The sequence below is a fragment of the Pristiophorus japonicus genome, chromosome 10 (assembly GCF_044704955.1).
Source record: "Pristiophorus japonicus isolate sPriJap1 chromosome 10, sPriJap1.hap1, whole genome shotgun sequence".
Taxonomy (NCBI): Eukaryota; Metazoa; Chordata; class Chondrichthyes; family Pristiophoridae; genus Pristiophorus; species Pristiophorus japonicus.
In genome coordinates, this window is record NC_091986.1 from 155,963,418 (window position 1) to 155,983,014 (window position 19,597).

Below are 19,597 nucleotides of genomic sequence, written 5' to 3' on the forward strand. Positions count from 1 at the left end.
AGTTTTTTGCTTTTGTACTGACAAATACAGACAAGCGTTACTGCTAATTGTGAAAGCGTGCACTGTTGTGAATGAAAAGTTGTTGCAACATCTTAGTGCTTCAATAAGAAAACATCTAACTATCAAATCAAGTTTAGCTGTCGCAGGAGAGAGAGTGGAGAGCACCAGTTCCAACTGTCACAGGAGAGAGAGTGGAGAGCACCAGTTCCAACTGTCACAGGAGAGAGAGTGGAGAGCACCAGTTCCAACTGTCACAGGACAGAGAGTGGAGAGCTCCAGTTCCAACTGTCACAGGACAGAGAGAGTGGAGAGCACCAGTTCCAACTGTCACAGGACAGAGAGTGGAGAGCTCCAGTTCCAACTGTCACAGGACAGAGAGAGTGGAGAGCACCAGTTCCAACTGTCACAGGACGGAGAGAGTGGAGAGCACCAGTTCCAACTGTCACAGGACAGAGAGTGGAGAGCTCCAGTTCCAACTGTCACAGGACAGAGAGTGGAGAGCACCAGTTCCAACTGTCGCAGGACGGAGAGTGGAGAGCACCAGTTCCAACTGTCACAGGACGGAGAGAGTGGAGAGCACCAGTTCCAACTGTCGCAGGACGGAGAGTGGAGAGCACCAATTCCAACTGTCACAGGACGGAGAGAGTGGAGAGTGGAGAGCACCAGTTCCCACTGTCACAGGACAGAGAGTGGAGAGCACCAGTTCAAACTGTCACAGGACGGAGAGTGGAGAGCACCAGTTCCAACTGTCACAGGACGGGAGAGTGGAGAGCACCAGTTCAAACTGTCACAGGACGGGAGGGTGGAGAGCACCAGTTCCAACTGTCACAGGACAGAGAGAGGAGAGCACCAGTTCAAACTGTCACAGGACGGGAGAGTGGAGAGCACCAGTTCCAACTGTCACAGGACAGAGAGTGGAGAGCACCAGTTCAAACTGTCACAGGACAGAGAGTGGAGAGCACCAGTTCAAACTGTCACAGGACGGGAGGGTGGAGAGCACCAGTTCCAACTGTCACAGGACAGAGAGTGGAGAGCACCAGTTCCAACTGTCACAGGACAGAGAGTGGAGAGCACCAGTTCCAACTGTCACAGAAGCATCCTGTCGTGCCCCGGTAACTGTCCCCAAAGAAAGTGGAGTGTGGGAAATTGCACTCCGTTTCCATTGAGGGGTGGTAAGGCCAATTCTGCGGCGGGAGCAAGACACTTCCACGCTGGGGGCTAAAATTCCCTGCCCCAAAAGGTTACCGCCCCCAAGATGGGAGCCTGTGCGGGGAGGCAGAGGGGAGAGTGGTGGAGGTGGGGGGCGGAGAAACCCAGGGCGGGGGACAGGAGGGGCCACATTGCAGCGAAGGTCTGGGGGGGGGGGGGCAAAGTGTGTTGGAGGGGTGGGGCCTGGGGGCTCTGTGCGGGGAGTGTTCAGAGTGGGGTGGACGGGTTGACTGCGCAAATGGCGGCTGGTGGATGTGCTGTGGTTGGCGTTGCGGGGGCGTGGCTCCGGGGTGGCTGGGGCTGGGGGCTCGACATCTGGGGAAGGATTCTGACGGGACGGGGCGGGTTGGGTGCGGGGGGAGCGTTCCCAGTGTTTGGTGGAGCCGGGGGGGTGGCATGCTCTTGGGATGGGGGGTGGGCTGTTTGGGGCTGGGATTGGGAGAGACCTCTTCACTCGGGGAGTTGTTGGCCTGTGGAGTTCCCTGCCGCAGAGAGTTGTTGATGCCAGTTCATTGGATGTGTTCGGGAGGGAGTTGGATGTGGTCCTTGTGGCTGGGCGTGGGAGGAGGTGCTGGGGTGGGTGATCAGCCATGAACTCATTGAATGGCGGTGCAGGCTCCTATTTCCTCCTGCACCTATTTTCTATGTTTCTATCTCACCATATATACCACACCCCATCAAGGGTTCTGGAAATGTTACAGGTTAATACTCTAACTTCATGCTGAGTATTGAGAATCATTCCATTTCCAGACGATGAGTCGGAGGGCATTACAGGATAACAGAATTTACTCTGAAGCCAAATCGAGATTTTGCAACAACTTTTCATTCACAACAGTGTGCTCGCTTTCACAATTCAGTGGTTACACCATTTCATTCGTGTTGCAGATGGATCTGGTAGCCTAGCAGTTGTGGTACTGGATTAACAACCATGGCAGGTTGTGGAATTGTAGGCTAGCACCATGAAAGCTGTTGGATTGCTGTAAAAACCTAACTGGTTCACTAATGTCTTTCAGAGAAGGGGAATCTGCCACAGTGCCGCCCCTACCCAGTCTGTCCGACACACTCTTAATGCCCTCCGGAATAGGCTTGAAATACTCTTGACAGTGCTGCCCACATCCCTAGAACAAATTTTTAAAAATAGCACGGTCCAGTAAAAGCACTCTCCACACGAAGTCTAGTTTTTACTCAATTCAAAACAATACCATGGCATACTTGTTAGAACACACTGTTCCTCCCAAGGAAAGAACTTTCTGGCACCTGTTTTTACTGTCCAGCAAACATCCCAATACACATTTTACTGTAAGAGAGTTGCTATTTTTTTTAAATGCTAACAAATAATAACAAGTCATCGGTCCTTGTTTAGTAAATGTTGTTTTATAGTTTTAAAATGCAATATATCAGAAGTTCTATCAAATTTATATTGCTCCCTTTGCTCTCAATGAGAGAATTCAATATTAAAGTCACAGATTACACAAGTTTGGAAATTAAATGTATGGGATGAAAATCACTTAATACAGTAGGAAGATCCTTAGCTTTGAGAAATTGTGGAATTACTTAGTCCTGTGTTTTGTACGGTGACCATAGCATTTTTTTAAATACATGCATTGATTCTATACAATACTGAATGTTGATTCGCATTTGCTCATCAGTGGTGTACTGGTGCTGTCAGACACGAGACTGATGGACTTGGTATTGAACATGTGTCAGTATGTTTAACTGATAAAGGTGGTTCAAATACAAAGCTCTTATCCCCACTGTATGGGGTAACTCATAATATTTATTGCAATGATTTGTACACTTTAAAATTATACCCTGCTGAAAATGTGTATCTAAAATTGGCAATTGGAGTTTTTATTGCGCATTGGCTTTCCGCAGATTGAAAAATTTAATATTTTTCGGTAAGCTAAAAATCATTTGGATGGTTAAATATGTTGCTTTCACTTTAAAGAACGACTTGCATTTATATAGCAGCTTTAACATAGTAAAGCGTCACAAGGCGCTTCACAGGAGCATTAGCAAACAAAATTTGAGACTGAGCCACAACATGAGATATTCGGATAGGTGGTCACAGAAGTAGGTTTCAAGGAGCATCTTAAAAGGAGGAAAGAGAGGCAGAGAGGTTTAGGGAAGGAATTCGAGCTTCGGGCCCAGGCTACTGAAGGATGTCCAAGAGGCCAGAATTGAAGGAGTGCAAAGATATCTTGAGGGGTTAGGACTGGGGGAGGTTACAGAGATAGGGAGGGGCAAGACCATGGAGGGATTTGAAAACAAAGATTAGAATTTTAAAAAGAAAAACTTTTCCCACTAAAATGAATGTTATAATTTAAGCAAAAAGAAAATGCAATTTTTCTGCTTAAACTTTAACTACATTTTTAAATTTATTTTATGAACGCATTTTAATTATAGAACTGCAATTCTTGTTTAAAATCAAACTTTAGTTTTAAACTTTGCACATGAAAAGTGTGGATTGTCATATCTGTATAACAAGTTGTTGATAAACTACATCAATAAGTAGCATGCAGTATCAATGATCATGAAGTAGATTAGGGAGCAGAAATTAGTTTCTTACAAACATAGAATGAGAGTCAACCTAGACAGTCAAACGAAAAATGCTTTTACGTTGCCAATTTCCCACTGTTCGAAGTGCAACTTTCATGTTCCACTCTCTCCCTTTTAGTTTTAAGTTGATGCTGAGCTCAGCTGTATAGTGGGGCAGGTCCAACTGCTTAATAGAATGAATGCAAACGCTCAAACTCCCTCCAGGTGCTTACTAAAACTGGATCACTTTAATGACTCATTCACTAACTTACATTTTTGAACAACAGGACGTTTACACTATGGAGTGCAGCCGGTGAAGAGAGACAACCTACATGTCCCCTACATGCTGCACTTCTGTAACATATAAGCAGCTTTAGCGTGGCACTGGCAGAGATCAGAAACAGTCAATTAGGCACCTTCTTGGCTGTGGAATGGTATGTGGCATGGTGCTTAAAAGGGCAATACTGTATAATAAAAAAAAGTGTTTGTCAGGTAGGGGTGAAAAAGAGAAGCCTTTAAAAAACATGCCCAGATACATGTGTTTTTCTTTTTTTAAAAACCCCAAAATTTTATTCTTCCCCTTATTTTCTGCCAGTTTTGTCCATTCTTTCTGTAGGTATGGTTCTATGGATGCTGGGCATCTTCTCGTATCTTTCATGTGACTATTCTTTGTCTGTGAGCCTAGATAGTGAGTATCAACCGACTATTCGACTACAGGGGCATCAGAGCCAAGACCGATCAAGTCCTCACCATACTGCCACACATGCATACTTATAACAAGGCTATTGGATAGAAATTAGAAACAGGGACCCCATCTGATTTTTTATTTCCTAACCCACTTATCATTACACATTTTAACCATGCCAACTAAATTTAGCGTACATTCCTCTCTTTAAAATACCAGAGATTTGGGGGAAAATACATTTTCCACTCTGCGTATTTAAGATAGTAAACAAAAATGTCTACAAAATAATTTAGGCAGCTAAAGGATGGCATCTTCGGAAATAAAACGCAGCGTTTCAAATCTCTAACTATAGTTTGCATTCCAAATGACTAATGTGCTATTTTCAAATTTCTGTTTTAATAGCTCCTTTTAAGTTTACGGAACTGGTCCAATATACTAACATTAGGTACAGAATCTCCATTGACTGCTAACACTTGTTAAAAAAACATGAACAGCACACTCAAGTTATTTATTTTTGCTGACAGTGCTAATGATATTGAAAGTAATTAAATTCTAATTTCAAACAGATTACTAAATCCAAGCACACTCTTTAATGGCCAACTCAGATGGCCTGTGTAGTCTACCAAGGACTAATATGACAAAGCCATTGCCCCTGTACTAGATATCAATAGGAACCTAGATCAGCTGGGAAAGTCAGGGGCTGGGACGGGGATGTGAAGCTGGGTTGGAGGTGCTGTTTCCAACCTAGCTCTATTCCCAACTATTTGTAGGAACAGCACAGGAATAAGATGTGTTCCTAATCTTAGCTTATTTTTCTGTACTACATTTTTACAAAAATACAATGTTGGAATAATCAAAGATTTTCTGTCAGTTCCAAAGAAGGCTCTAAACTCCACACAGGAAGTTCAGTACCGAGATGAAATATTTTGGTCAGCTGGGTGTTGTTCCTATCAGCTATACATCATCAGTATGGTGGAAGGATCTACACAGGAAACTTGTGTCGTGTCGGCCAGCTACATGTTCCATACATTCAACTCCAGTGCTGCGTACCAGGCTTATCATCACCAATTGCTTAATCCACAACAACTTGTATTTATATAGCGCCTTTAACGTTATGAAACGTCTCAAGGTGCTTCACAGGAGTGTTATGAGATTTTAAAAATTTGACATCGAGCCGCATAAGTAGAAATTAGCGCAGGTGACCAAAAGCTTGGTCAAAGAGGTATGTTTTAAGGAGCGTCTTGAAGGAGGAAAGAGAGGTAGAGTGGCGGAGAGGTTTAGGCAGGGAGTTCCAGAGGTTGGGGCCGAGGCAACAGAAGGCACGGCCACCAATGGTTGAACGATTATAATCAGGGATGTTCAAGAGGGTAGAATTAGAGGAACGCAGACTTCTCGGGGGCTTGTGGGGCTGGAGGGGATTACAAAGATAGGGAGGGGATGGTCCATGGAGGGATTTGAAAATAAGGATAAGAATTTTGCAATCGAGGCGTTGCTTAACTGGAAGCCAATGTAAGTCAGCGAGCACAAGGGTGATGGGTGAGCGGGACTTGGTGCAAGTTAGGATAGAGATAGCCAAGTTTTGGATCACCTCGAGTTTACATAGGTAGAATGTGGGAGGCCAGCCAGGAGTGCGTTGGAACAATCAAATCTAGAGGTAAAGGCATGGATGAGCTGAGGCAAGGACGGAGACAGGCGATGTTACGAAGGTGGAAATAGACGGTCTTAGTTATGCTGCGGATATGTGGTTGACAGCTCATTTCAGGGTCAAATATGACACCTAGGTTGCAAACAGTCTGGTTCAGCCTCAGAAAGAAGTTGGGGAGAGGATGGAGTCAGTGGCAAGGGAACGGATTTTATGGCAGGGACCGAAAACAATGGCTTCGGTCTTCCCAATATTCAATTGGAGAAAATGTCTGCTCATCCAGAACTGGATGTCGGATAAGTAGCCTGACAATTCCGTGGAGGGGTCGAGAGAAGTGCTCGTGAGTTAGAGTTGGGTGTCACCAGCGTACATGTGGAAATTGATGCTGTGTTTTCAGATGATGTCGCCAAGGGACAGCATGTAGATGAGAAATAGGAGGGGGCCAAGAATAGATCGTTGGGGGACACCAAATGTAACAATGCGGGGGCAGGAATAGAATCCGTTGCTGTTGATTCTCTGGTTACAAGCAAGTGCAGTCCCACCCAGCTGGACGATGGTGGAGAGGCATTGGAGGAGGATGGAGTGGTCAACTATGTCAAAGACTGCAGACAAGTTTTAAACTACGAGTGGAACTGTTTGAACAGTCTTCAATCTCATACCACAAGCTTCACCTGAACTGAGACTTTGGTATAATTGAAGAAAAACGAGGAAGATTAAAATGACCCTTGTCCTTTTTAGTGTGTTCCTGATGCATTGTCTCTAATCTGAAGTTGGCATCCACTAGGACACCCCCAATATGAAACAATTGAGACAAATGCCCCTTGTATCTTCGAATCAATATCTTCAATGTCCTCTCTTCAGCTATACAAGTCTCTCTGCTAAGGATCGGGCAGGGGCGATATAAAAGGAAAATCCAGGACTGCAGGGGGGGTGGGGGGGCGCGAGAGAGACTGTTGGGGGGGGGGGGGGGGGGAAGAGAGAGAGAGACTGGGGGGGGCGGGGAGAAGAGAGAGACTGAGGGGGGGGAAGAGAGAGACTGAGGGGGGGGGGAAGAGAGAGACTGGGGTGGGGGGGAAGAGAGAGACTGGGGTGGGGGGGAAGAGAGAGACTGGGGTGGGGGGGAAGAGAGAGACTGGGGGTGGGGGGGGGAAAAGAGAGAAACTGGGGGGTGGGGGGGGGGGAAAGAGAGAAACTGGGGGGTGGGGGGGGAAAGAGAGAGACTGGGGATGGGGGGGGGGGGAAGAGAGGGGTGAGAGAGAGAGATAAAAGGAGTAAATAAGGCTTTATTCGAACATTTATATTATTGCCTAACACTAGAAAATGCTACAGTCAATTAAAAATACATCAATCTGTGGAGAACTATAAAGATTTGTGTAAAAACAAACAAACCTGTCAGATCTGTCCATACCGCCCACTAAAGATCCAGTAAGACCTGTTTTTTCAGGACGGTATTAAGGTCCGGTGGTAAAGGATCTTAATGATGAAACTTCCATTTTGGGCGGTAATATACGGGCGTATAGTATCGAATACCGCCTGGCGGTAATGACCGTGGAATTTACCGCCGGGCGGTATCTGGGTGGTAAATGTGTTTTTTTTCGATGAAACTTGTATTTCTGGGCGGTAGATGAGTGATTTGAGAGGAAACTCTAGCCCAATGGTCCCAAAGGATATTTAGTCTCCCAGCTCATGATATTCACTAAAACAGAAACAGAAAATGCTGGAAATACATAGCAGTTCCATCAGCATCTACTGATAAAGGATGGAATCACTGCAATAGTGAGAAACGATATTGGCTCAAATGATTAGGATGTTGAAACAGTTTGGGTGGAGATAAGGAACAATAAGGGGAAAAAGTCACTGCTGGGTGTAGTCTATAGGCCCCTTAACAGTAGCAACTCTGTTGGTCGGAGTATAAACCAAGAAATAATGGGGGCTTGTAAAAAGTGAACAGCAATAATTATGGGTGATTTTAACCTCCATATTGATTGGACAAATCAAATTGGTCAGGGTAGCCTTGAGAAGGAGTTCATAGAGTGCATAAGGGACGCAGGTTCCTTGAGCAGTATGTAATGGAACCAACCAGGGGGCAGACTATCTGAGATCTGGTCCTGTGTAATGAGACAGGATTAATAAATAATCTCCCAGTAAAGGATCCCCATGGAATGAGTGATCATAGCATGATAGAATTTCAAATTCAGATGGTGAGAAAGTTGGATCTCTAACCAGCGTACTAAGCTTAAATAAAGGAGACTATGAAGGTATGAGAGAAGAGTTGGCTAAAGTGGACTGGGAAAATAGATTAAAGTTTAGGACGGTTGATGGTGTACATTAGAGATATTTCACAACTCAAGAAAATTATATTCCAGTGAGGAGGAAAGGGTGCAAGAGAAAAGATAGCCATCTGTGGCTAACTAAAGAAATAAAGGACAGTATCCAATTAAAAACAAGGGCATACAAAGTGGCCAAAACTAGTGGGATGACAGAAGATTGGGAAGTTTTTAAAAGCCAGCAAAGAATGACTAAAAAATTGATTAAGGGAAGATAGAATATGAAAGTAAACTAGCGCGTAATATAAAAACAGATAGCAAGAGTTTCTATAGGTATATAAAAAGGAAAAGAGTGGCTAACGTAAATGTTGGTCCCTTAGAGGACAAGACCGGGGAATTAGTAATGGAGAACATGGAGATGGCAGAAACTCTGAACAAATATTTTGCATCAACCTTTACGGTAGAGGACACTAACAATATTCTAACGGTGAGTGGATAGTCAAGGGGCTATAGGGGGGCAAGAACTTAACACAATCACAATCACTAAGGAGGTGGTACTCAGTAAGATAATGGGACTAAAGGCAGATAAATCCCCTGGACCTGATGGCTTGAGTCCTAGGGTTTTAAGAGAAGTAGCAGCAGGGATTGTGGATGCATTGGTTGTAATTTACCAAAATTCCCTGGATTCTGGAGAGGTCCCAGCAGACTGGAAAACTGCAAATGTAACTCCTCTATTTACAGAAGGAGGCAGACAAAAAGCAGGAAACTATAGACCAGTTAGCCTAACATCTGTGGATGGGAAAATGTTGGAGTCCATGATTAAAGAAGCAGTAGCAGGTCATTTGGAAAAGCAAAATTCGGTCAGGCAGAGTCAGCATGGATTTATGAAAGGGAAGTCATGTTTGACAAATTTGTTGGAATTCTTCGAGGATGTAACAAACAGGATGGATAAAGGGGAACCAGTGGACGTGGTGTATTTGGACTTCCAGAGGTATTTGACAAGGTGCCACATAAAAGGTTACTGCACAAGATAAAAGTTCACGGAGTTGGGGGTAATATATTAGCATGGATAGAGGATTGGCTAACTAACAGAAAACAGAGTCGGGATAAATGGTTCATTCTTGGGTTGGCAATCAGTAACTAGTGGGGTGCCGCAGGGATCAGTGCTGGGTCCGCAACTATTTACAATCTATATTAACGACTTGGAAGAAGGGACTGAGTGTAACGTAGCCAAGATTGCTGACGATACAAAGATGGGAGGGAAAGCAATGTGTAAGGAGGACACAAAAAATCTGCAAAAGGACAAGTGAATGGGCAAAAATTTGGCAGATAGAGTATAATGTTGGAAAGTGTGAGGTCATGCACTTTGGCAGCAAAATCAAAGAACAAGTTATTATTTAAATGGAGAAAGATTGCAAAGTGCTGCAGTACAGCGGGACCTGGGGATACTTGTGCATGAAACACAAAAGGATAGTATGCAGGTACAGCAAGTGATCAGGAATGCCAATGGAATCTTAGCCTTTATTGCAAAGGGGGTGGAGTATAAAAGCAGGGAAGTCTTGCTGCACAGCTATACAGGGTATTGGTGAGGCCACACCTGGAATACTGCATGCAGTTTTGGTTTCCATATTTATGAAAGGATATACTTGCTTTGGAGGCAGTTCAGAGAAGGTTCACGAGGTTAATTCCGGAGATGAGGGGGTTGACTTATGAGGAAAGGTTGAGTAGGTTGGGCCTCCACTCATTGGAATTCAGAAGAATGAGAGGTGATCTTATCGAAACGTATAAGATTGAGGGGGCTTGACAAGGTGGATGCAGAGAGGATGTTTCCACTGATGGGGGAGACTAGAACTAGAGGGCATAATCTTAGAATAAGAGGCCGCCCATTTAAAGCTGAGATGAGGAGAAATTTCTTCTCTGAGGGTTGTAAATCTGTGGAATTTGCTGTCTCAGAGAGCTGTGGAAGCTGGGTCATTGAATAAATTTAAGACAGAAATAGACAGTTTCTTAAACGATAAGGGGATAAGGGGTTATGGGGAGCGGGCGGGGAAGTGGAGCTGTGTCCATGATCAGATCTGCCATGATCTTATTGAATGGTGGAACAGGCTCGAAGTGCCATATGGCCTACTCTTGCTCCTATTTCTTATGTTCTTATGTTCTTAAATAGTTACACTCAAAATGTTAACCTGTCTTTACTAATGCTATGTTTCCAACATTTTCATTTTATTTCCTTTTCTGTTCTAATTGAGAATAAAAAGCATGTGCAGAGCTGGTCTAAATATACTGCTGAATTTCCTGCATTGGTATATACAAATAAAACGGGTTCAGTTTGAAAATATACTGTGTATGGAGACAGATATAGAACTGCATTCTGCTAATATAAGTAAGCTTTCTGCATATTTGTTGGTGTCTGGAGTCAATTTATTCCAAGTAAGGGGTATAAATGTTACAAGGTGAGAATGCTTTGAATCGTGCTTTTATTGTGTCTGCAAAGCATAATTACGACATAGATTGCTTTCAGAAAGGAACTAATCTTCAATTTACAATCTCCTTTGTTGGTTCTGTCTACATTATGCAAGACCTTGAAGGAATTGGGGTTATCCTAAGGTTTTCTCTCTGATCTTAGACCGCGTCTGGTTGTGTGCTTCCTCCAAGTGTCACACTTCCTTGAACACTTTTCCCATCACACCACTATCGTCATAAAACAGCGCACCCGCCAGCTCACCATGAGCAACATCACAGGAGATCTGCTTGTGTGTGCGTGCGCGTGTGTGCATGTGAAAAATTGAGGTACACATCAGGTAGTAAAATTGGTTGCAGCTAGACTGAGCATATAGGGCCCAAGTTTCCACATGATTTGCGCCTGATTTTTAGGAGCAACTGGTGGAGAACGGACTATCTTAGAAATCGCAATTCTCCACATTTTTTTTTCTGCAGTTCTAGTCAGGTAGAACAGTTCTACTTTGGAACAGAATTTTTTCTTCAAAAGGGGGCGTGTCCGGCCACTGACGCCTGATTTGAAAGTTTCCACAGTGAAAACGTACTCCAAACTAAAGTAGAATGGAGCAAGTGAAGATTTTTGTAGAACTGAAAAAACCTGTTCTACACATTAAAAAATCAGGCGCAGGTTACAAATTAGGCGTCCAGAACGAGGTGGGGGGGGGGGGGAGAAGGGAAGTCATTAAATTCTATAATAAATCCTTATTTATACTTATACAAATAAATCCAACCTGAATAAACAATTATAAGCAAAGAAAAGATTAAATAAACCATCTTCCTACCTGTGTGAAAGTGCTTCAGGCAGGCCTTTCGGGACAGAAGGCTGAATGGGCCGGCCCAAGACTTCGGGCAGGGCCCGTCCCCAGCACCAGATTTACAGGTAGGTGGCGTTGGGTTGGGTCGGGTCGGGTCGGGGGGGAGAGCGAGAGAGAGGGAGAGAGAGGGGGGGGGGAAGAGAGAGAGAGAGAGAGAGAGAGAGAGAGAGAGAGAGAGAGAGAGAGAGAGAGAGAGAGAGAGAGAGAGGGAGGGAGGGAGAGAAGGAGGGAGGGAGAGAAGGAGGGAGGGAGAGAAGGAGGGAGGGAGAGAAGGGAGAGGAGGAGGGAGAGAAGGAGGGAAGGGAGGGAGGTCAGGTCGGATCCAGTCCGGGAGCGGGAGTCGGGTCGGGTCCAGTGGGGGGGGGGGGGGGTCGGGTCGGGGGGGGCGGGTCGGGTCGGGTCCAGTCGGGGAGGCAGGGAGCGGGAACAGGAGCGCGGGTAGGGTCGGGTCGGGTCGAGTCGGGGGGGCGGGGACAGGAGCGCGGGTCGAGTCGGGGTGGGTGGGGGGGAGAGCGGGTGTCGGGTCTGGTCCAGAGGCGGGGGGGGGGGGGGGGGGGGGGTGTCGGGTCCAGTCCAGAGGCGGGGGGGAGCGGGGAGCGGGGAGCGAGTGTCGGGTCTGGTCGGGGGGGGGGGGGGGGGGGGGGGGGAGAGAGAGAGCAGGAGCTGGCCGTGGGAGGAGCCTTATTCACACAGCCCCAGTGAGGCCATTCGGCCAGGGTTAGGGGCTGCGTGCTTCGGGCCCCTCCCACACAGTTCGGCGCCTGGAGATACTGCACTTGTGTGCCCACTGTAGCGCGCATGTGCAGAGGTCCCGGCACTGTTTTCAGCGCAGGGACCTGGCTCCGCACCCCCACAACTCGTGCTGGCTGCGCCGAGGGCCAGAGGTGGAAAATACCAAGGATTTTTTTAGGCGCACTTTGTGGCGCGAAAAACGGGCGTCCAGGTCGGGACTGCGCCGTTCTAGGCGCGTGTGGAAACTTGGGCCCAATGTCTTACAAAATTGACACTGGCCATGCTGGAAAACAAACTTTCATTTATATAGCGCCTTCCACGACCACTGGACATCTCAAAGCGCTTTACAGCCAAGATTATATATTGGCCAGGACACTGGGGATAACTCCCTGCTCTTCTTCAAAATAATGCCAAGGGATCTTTTACGTCCACCCGAGAGAGCAAACAGGGCCTCTGTTTAACGTCTCATCCAAAAGATGGCTCCTCTGACAGTGCAGCACTCCCTCAGCACTGAACTGGAGTGCCAGCCTAGATTTGTGTGCTCAAGTCCCTGGAGTGGGACTTGAACCCACAACCTTCTGACTCAAGAGGCAAGTGTGTTACCCACTGAGCCATAGCTGACACACACAAGCATAGAAAGACTTAGAAAAATTGTACACAGCGACAGGCAGGTACCATACATTCATATATGGTCCAGCATCCAGGGTTCAAGAAATTATACTTGACTCTGCAGTTGAATTTTTGACATGGTTCCAGAGTTTTGACTCTACCAAGGAGATTTCCATCGAGAGATGGCGACACTTTACTGCTGGCAGAATCACCAGTCAAGCTGCCTGTAGAGAACAGTGACTCTCTGAAGAATTTGCATACAGGTAGGACTGATTACTCTTTCTATAGAAACTCCAACAATGTACCTGTAGGTACTATATCAGAGCAATCAAGAGGAGATCTTGCTTTGTTTTTACATCTACTTTAAAATTTAAACTCTGGCAGTACAGTAGACCGTCTTTCAATTTAACCAAATTAAAAGACCTATCGTCTTGCCTCTTATTTCAGTTAGTATAAACTCAGGGCCTTCTCCCCTTCCACAGCAAATCAAATCATCATCGTAAATATACTTCCCATTTCCATCGGTGTTGAAATGCTGCCAGTTTTACATTGCTGGGTATAATGTGAAGGCGGCTTTCTATTCCCTTTTTTCCCCAGCATTTCTTACTTAGTTCAACCCCAAGATGGCTCCTGCATCCACCTTATTGCCTATTATCATCACCAAGATCAAGACCATGATATAACTGCCTCTGCTTCATCCTCTCCATCCCCGAATCCCCTGTGCCTCCAGGCCTCCGACGCCAGCCTTGAACCCCATCTCTTTACACGTTCTTCCCATCTCCCCCTTACCTAACCAATTTTGCTGGTCAATGAAAGCCACCTCTTACGCTCTTGAGCCCTCTCCCACTCAACTCCAGGCTACCCAACTTCCCTTTATTGCCCCGTGGTAGCCAACATTGTCAATGGACCCTTCTCCTCGGGCACCATCCCTCTCCTCTTCAAAACTGTCGTTATCCCCTTCAAAAAAATCCACCTGTGATCTTTTTGTTCTCACCAACTACTGCCCCTCTCCAACCTCCCTTTCCTCTTTTAAGGTCCCTGAATATGCCACCCACTGCATGTCAATCTCTCCCAAAACTCGATTTCAATCCCTCCAGTCCCATTTCTGTCCCTCCCATGGCACCAAATCTCCCCTAACCGAAGTCATGATCGACATTCTCTATAACTATGTGTATTGCATTATGGCTCCTCAACCTCTGCAGCATTCTACAAAGCATCCTCTTCCTACACCTTTCTCTCTGTTGTCCAGATTCAGAGAACTGCCTTTGCGTGATCCTGCTCCTGCCAAATGTAGCCACAAGCATCTCCAGCAATAGCAACACTCCCACACCCCCGACTGCCTTCCCGCAATGAGACCTCCAGAATTCTTGGCTTCGCTCTTCCTGATCGACATGCCACTTGGCAATATCATCCGTGGACAAAAGGTCAGCTTCCACATGAATGTCGACAACACCCAGCTCTACCGCTCTCAGCCCCTCCACTATCTCTGTGCTATCAGACTGCTTGCCTGACATTCAGTCTTGGATAAATGTCAACTTCTTCCAGCTCAACACTAGGAACACCAAAGACATCCTCAGCCTCAACCACAAATTTGCTCCAGTTCCATGAACTCCTCCCCTCTCCTCACCCCATGTCCAACCACTCAGTCAGACTGAATCAAACTGTTCATCACCTCAATGTCCTGTGCGACCCTGAGCTGAGCTTCAAACTCCATATTCTCTTCATCACTAAGATAATTTACTTCCACCTCTGCAACATTGCCCACCACCTCTGCTGCTGAAACACTTATACATGCCTTCATCACCTCCAGACTTGACTGCTCCAATCCTCTACCATCCTCCACCCTCTATAAACTGCAACTCGTCAAAAACACAACTGCATATTTCCTTTCCCACACCAAGTCTTGGGTCACTCATCACTCTGGTCCTCACTGACCTGCACTAGTTTCCTATCCCCAACACCTCAAATAAAAAATCCTCATCTTTAAATCTCTCCACGGCTAATCCCACCCTACTTCCTCAACCTCCTCCAGTTGCATATCTCAACACAAACTTTAGATGCGATGAGGATTGGGCCCACACCGGGGAGATGTCATTTAATGTAGATAAATGTAGTGTTATGCATGTGGGTAGCACTAACACCAAGCACAGAAGTAGGGTTGTGAACTTAAGGCTGTTGAGCTGGAGAAAGGCCCAAGTACCATAATACAAGAATCTCTGATGGATCACACCACACGTCGCAAGGCTATAACAAAAGGAAATAGTGTCAGGCTGCACTGCCAGGACAATAAAAACAGAACACACAATACTGTCCTTGTATTAGACCTTGGATGGGCCTCAACTAAAATACATCGTCCAGTTTTAGTGCCATCAAATGATGGGTGCTATAAAGGCCCTGGAAAAGGTTCAGAGGAGGATTGATACTTAGTTTAAAGGCCCCGAGTTACAATAGGCATAAAGAGCAGGGGCTTTTCGAAAGTGTAAACTTCGAGGAGATGTAATTGAGGTCTTTAAAATAATGAAAAGATTAGATGGGATCCATATGAATAGACTATTTGAGTTAGGTATGTTCGAGAGAACATGAGAACATGCATACAAGTTCTGTAAACATGGAACCACGTTAGAGATCAGGTGATCTGTCTTTTCACAGAAGGTCGCTGACCTCCGGAGCAAGTTGCTTCCTCATGGAGTAAGCGAGGATTGGCTGCAAATGTTCAAAAGGGAGCTGGATGTGTCTCCCAGATTTGTTCCCTGAAATTGGTCGAGAGTTTTTTCTCTATTTTTTGCCTCTCCCAGGAAATTGCATGGCTAGATGGTGGGAATGTGGGTGGAAGGGAGACCATGACAGCATGGATCAGGCTTGATGGATTAGGGATTTGTCATTTGCGTATGTCCGTATTCTCTGGAATTCCCTCTCCAATGTTCTCCACTTCTCTTTCTTCCTCTAAAAACCTTCTCAAAACCCATCTGTTTGACCAAGCTCTTGGTGAGCCCTCGTTTAATTTCCGAAATATTATTGTTGGTTATATTAGCAGACAAAAGCTCAACAAGTCAGATATTATTTGAAATGAGTTAACACCGCTGCTAAAAGAATGTCATATGAACACATTAAATATTCGTTCATATTTGCCGAACAGTAATTTTGTGTCTTAGACATGTAATGATGGAAGAACTACTTATGGAGCTACTCTGAAAAGTACAAATCATCAAACAAATTCATCAGCAAAAATATGTATGCTGCTTCTATCTATGAAACAAAACAAAAAAATTGTCAAAAGAAATTTGTAACCAATTATCCGATCCATTTAAATTTTCAGCAAACCCAGTTTGAAAATAAACATTCACTGACAGTATTTACTCTGCAAATAGCTGAAGGCACATTGCAGAGTTACCTGTGTAAAGAACAGGTTTGTTGATGAAAAGAGCTATATCTGGCATCCGGGATACCCTCTTATCAAATAAAATTTACACTTGAACACATTAGAACAAAAAGAGCAAACACATGATAAGCCAAATAGACTTCTGTGATTACTACAATTAATTTACTGGAGCTTAACTTACGCAAACTAATCAGTTTACTCAGTGGTTATCAAAGAATGGTTTGTATAACTACCAAAGTACTGCAATTTTCTGCAAATAAGCATGTTTTAAACCCCACTAAGAATTCCTCCACTAGTTTTCTCTCTTCCTCTCTTGAAGATGTTAACTAATGCTGGGATAGATAGTGCGACAGGTGCCAGCAGCTCTCTGGTGGGTCACCCAGGAAACTGTTTTTCTGTGAGTCCAGAAGCAAACGTGGGCAGACCATTAACTGAGGGACAGACAATGCCCACAGTTGAGCACTTTTCAGTAGGATTCACTTTTAGTGATCAGAAGCAAGAATTATGGCTCAATTTTCCTTTTGATTTTAAGGTACAAATGGGTGGGGTGTTTTCCACACACGCGCTGCCTAAATGTTCTGGGCATTGAGCAGCCTAACCAGTAGTCCTTAAAAGGACTGCTCGAGGCCACTCTTTAATTTTGTTTTGATGGATCCAGGACGGCCAGAAGTGCTCCTCCTGGGCTCACAAAAAAAAAGCTCTGGCCCTTTGCCAGCCCATCTGTGGCCCCCATTCCAGAATAGCCTCCCGCCCCCAAGGCTCCAACTGTTGATTTGGTAGGCCGGCTGATTTCCCACTTACCGCTGCTGGCCTGTAAATGCACCCATTATCTGTCTGAAGTTAAAATCAGCCCTAATGTCACCGTCACTCCTTGAAACCCATCTTCAGGGAGCAAAAGTACAGATTGACATAAACAATATCTGTTGAAAGGCTGTATCCTAGACACGTAGCAGTCCCAACTGTGGTAGAATTGAGTGCATCTGAAAAGATAGTGCGCAAGGCTTATGACACAAAATAATAAAGGCCCGGAATTTGCAGTCAGCGGTGAAGCAAAGCTGTTCGTCGCTGGCCCCGAAGTACGCTTCACATAAACATCTCGCGATACCCGTGTCGAGAATTTCAGGTTTTCCAACTTTCAATTCAAATCAACAGAAGTTAATGGGGATTCCCTTGTGCAAACTACTGTGATGGCAACAGGCTATCTAAGCAACCAATCAAAACGCAGAATTCTCAGACAGCAAACAAGGAAGTGGGTAAGCTCTTAAAATTCTAACTTTATAAAAATGTAAGAGAGAGCAAAACAAAGATTGTGACTCTCGCATGAGGAAAAGGCAAACCTGAAATAAAGATGATTCGTGGGAGGATGGCAGGACTGACATATGAAGACTGAATCAACTAGGCTTTTATTCACAGGAACTGAGAAGAATAAAAACACAGAAACATAGAAAATAGGTGCAGGAGTAGGCCATTCGGCCCTTCGAGCCTGCACCGCCATTCAATAAGATCATGGCTGATCATTCCCTCAGTAAACCTTTCCTGCTTTCTCTCCATACCCCTTGATCCCTTTAGCCGTAAGAGCCATATCTAACTCCCTCTTGAATGAGAGGGGATCTCATAGAAACATAAAATTCGACGGGATTGGACAGATTAGATGCAGGAAGAATGTTCCCGATGTTGGGGAAGTCCAGAACCAGGGGTCACAGTCTAAGGATAATGGGTAAGCCATTTAGGACTGACTTCTTCACTCAGAGAATTGTGAACCTGTGGAATTCTCTATCACAGAAAGTTGTTGATGCCAGTTCGTTAGATATATTCAAAAGGGAGTTAGATGTGGTCCTTATGGCAAAAGGGATCAAGGGATATGGAGAGAAAGCAGGAAAGGGGTACTGAAGTTGCATGATCAGCCATGATCATATTGAATGGTGGTGCAGGCTCTAAGGGCCGAATGGCTGACTCCTGCACCTATTTTCTATGTTTTTATGAACAAACTTAAAAAAAAAATTAAGTGTCAGCTGTGGTTCAGTGGGTAGCACTCTCACCGGAGTCAGAAGATTGTGGGTTGAAGTCCCATTCCAGGGACTTGATAAAATATTTAGGCTGAAACTCGAGTGCAGTGCTGAGGGAGCACTGCACTATCGGAGGTGCTGTCTTTCGGATGAGACCTTAAACCGAGGTCCTGTCTGCTCTTTCAAGTGGATGTAAAAGATCTCATGGCACTATTTCGAAGAAGAGCAGGGGAGTTATCCCCAGTGTCCTAGCCAATATTTATCCCTCAATCAACATAACAAAAAAAAAGATTATCTGGTCATCATCACATTTGTGGGAGCTTGCTTGTGCGCAAATTGGCTGCCACGTTTCCCACATTACAACAGTGACTACACCCCAAAAGTACTTCATTGGCGATAAAGCGCTTTGAGACGTCTGGTGGTCATGAAAGGCGCTATATAAATCTAAGTCTTTCTTTTCTTTTAATGGCCAACAGTAAAATATTGTACTCAAACCACTGAAAATACCAAAAGAGAACTATACTACTGGGGACTTGCTAAGTACACAGACCAAGAATCTGAGTTAGAAAATCGCAGCCAGGTGGCAGTATGGGTGCTACAATTAGCCTCATCATCGCTAATGAAAAGTGATGGGGGAAGGGTATGCCAGCTTGATTGCTCTCCAATGATCTCTGTTTGAAAGCATATGTTCTTGCCAAAAGTCCACGAACAGGATTGGGCTTGACTGGGATGCCTCAACAGTCAGATAGCCTGCCAACATTGACCATCTCAACTTACACATGGAGAATGGCTACTTGGGGGAGTTCCAGAGGGCAGCCAGCACCCACGAGATCATACTACAGCACACATTTCTGAACTGTTTGCTTGTATTGCAATTCTTGGACTGATCAAGAGCAGCATCAGTGAGCACATTGCAATTTACAATGTAAAAAGACAAAGTTACTGAAATAAAATCTCAAATGCACAATCACAACTAGTTATAGAAACATAGAAAATAGGCCCTTCGAGCCTGCACCACCATTCAATAAGATCATGGCTGATCATTCCCTCAGTACCCCTTTCTTCCTTTCTGTCCATACCCCTTGATCCCTTTAGCCATAAGGGCCATATCGAACTCCCTCTTGAATATATCCAATGAACTGGCATCAACAACTCTCTGCGGTGGGGAATTCCACAGGTTAACAACTCTGAGTGAAGAAGTTTCTCCTCATCTCAG

At 45.1% G+C, this 19,597-nt stretch overlaps 1 protein-coding gene across 1 annotated transcript in view; it reads right to left on the reverse strand.

Moving 5' to 3' along the window:
- The window catches only part of micu2 (mitochondrial calcium uptake 2), a 605,104-nt gene that overhangs the window by 540,590 nt on the left and 44,917 nt on the right, over positions 1-19,597 (reverse strand). The window lies entirely within an intron of this gene.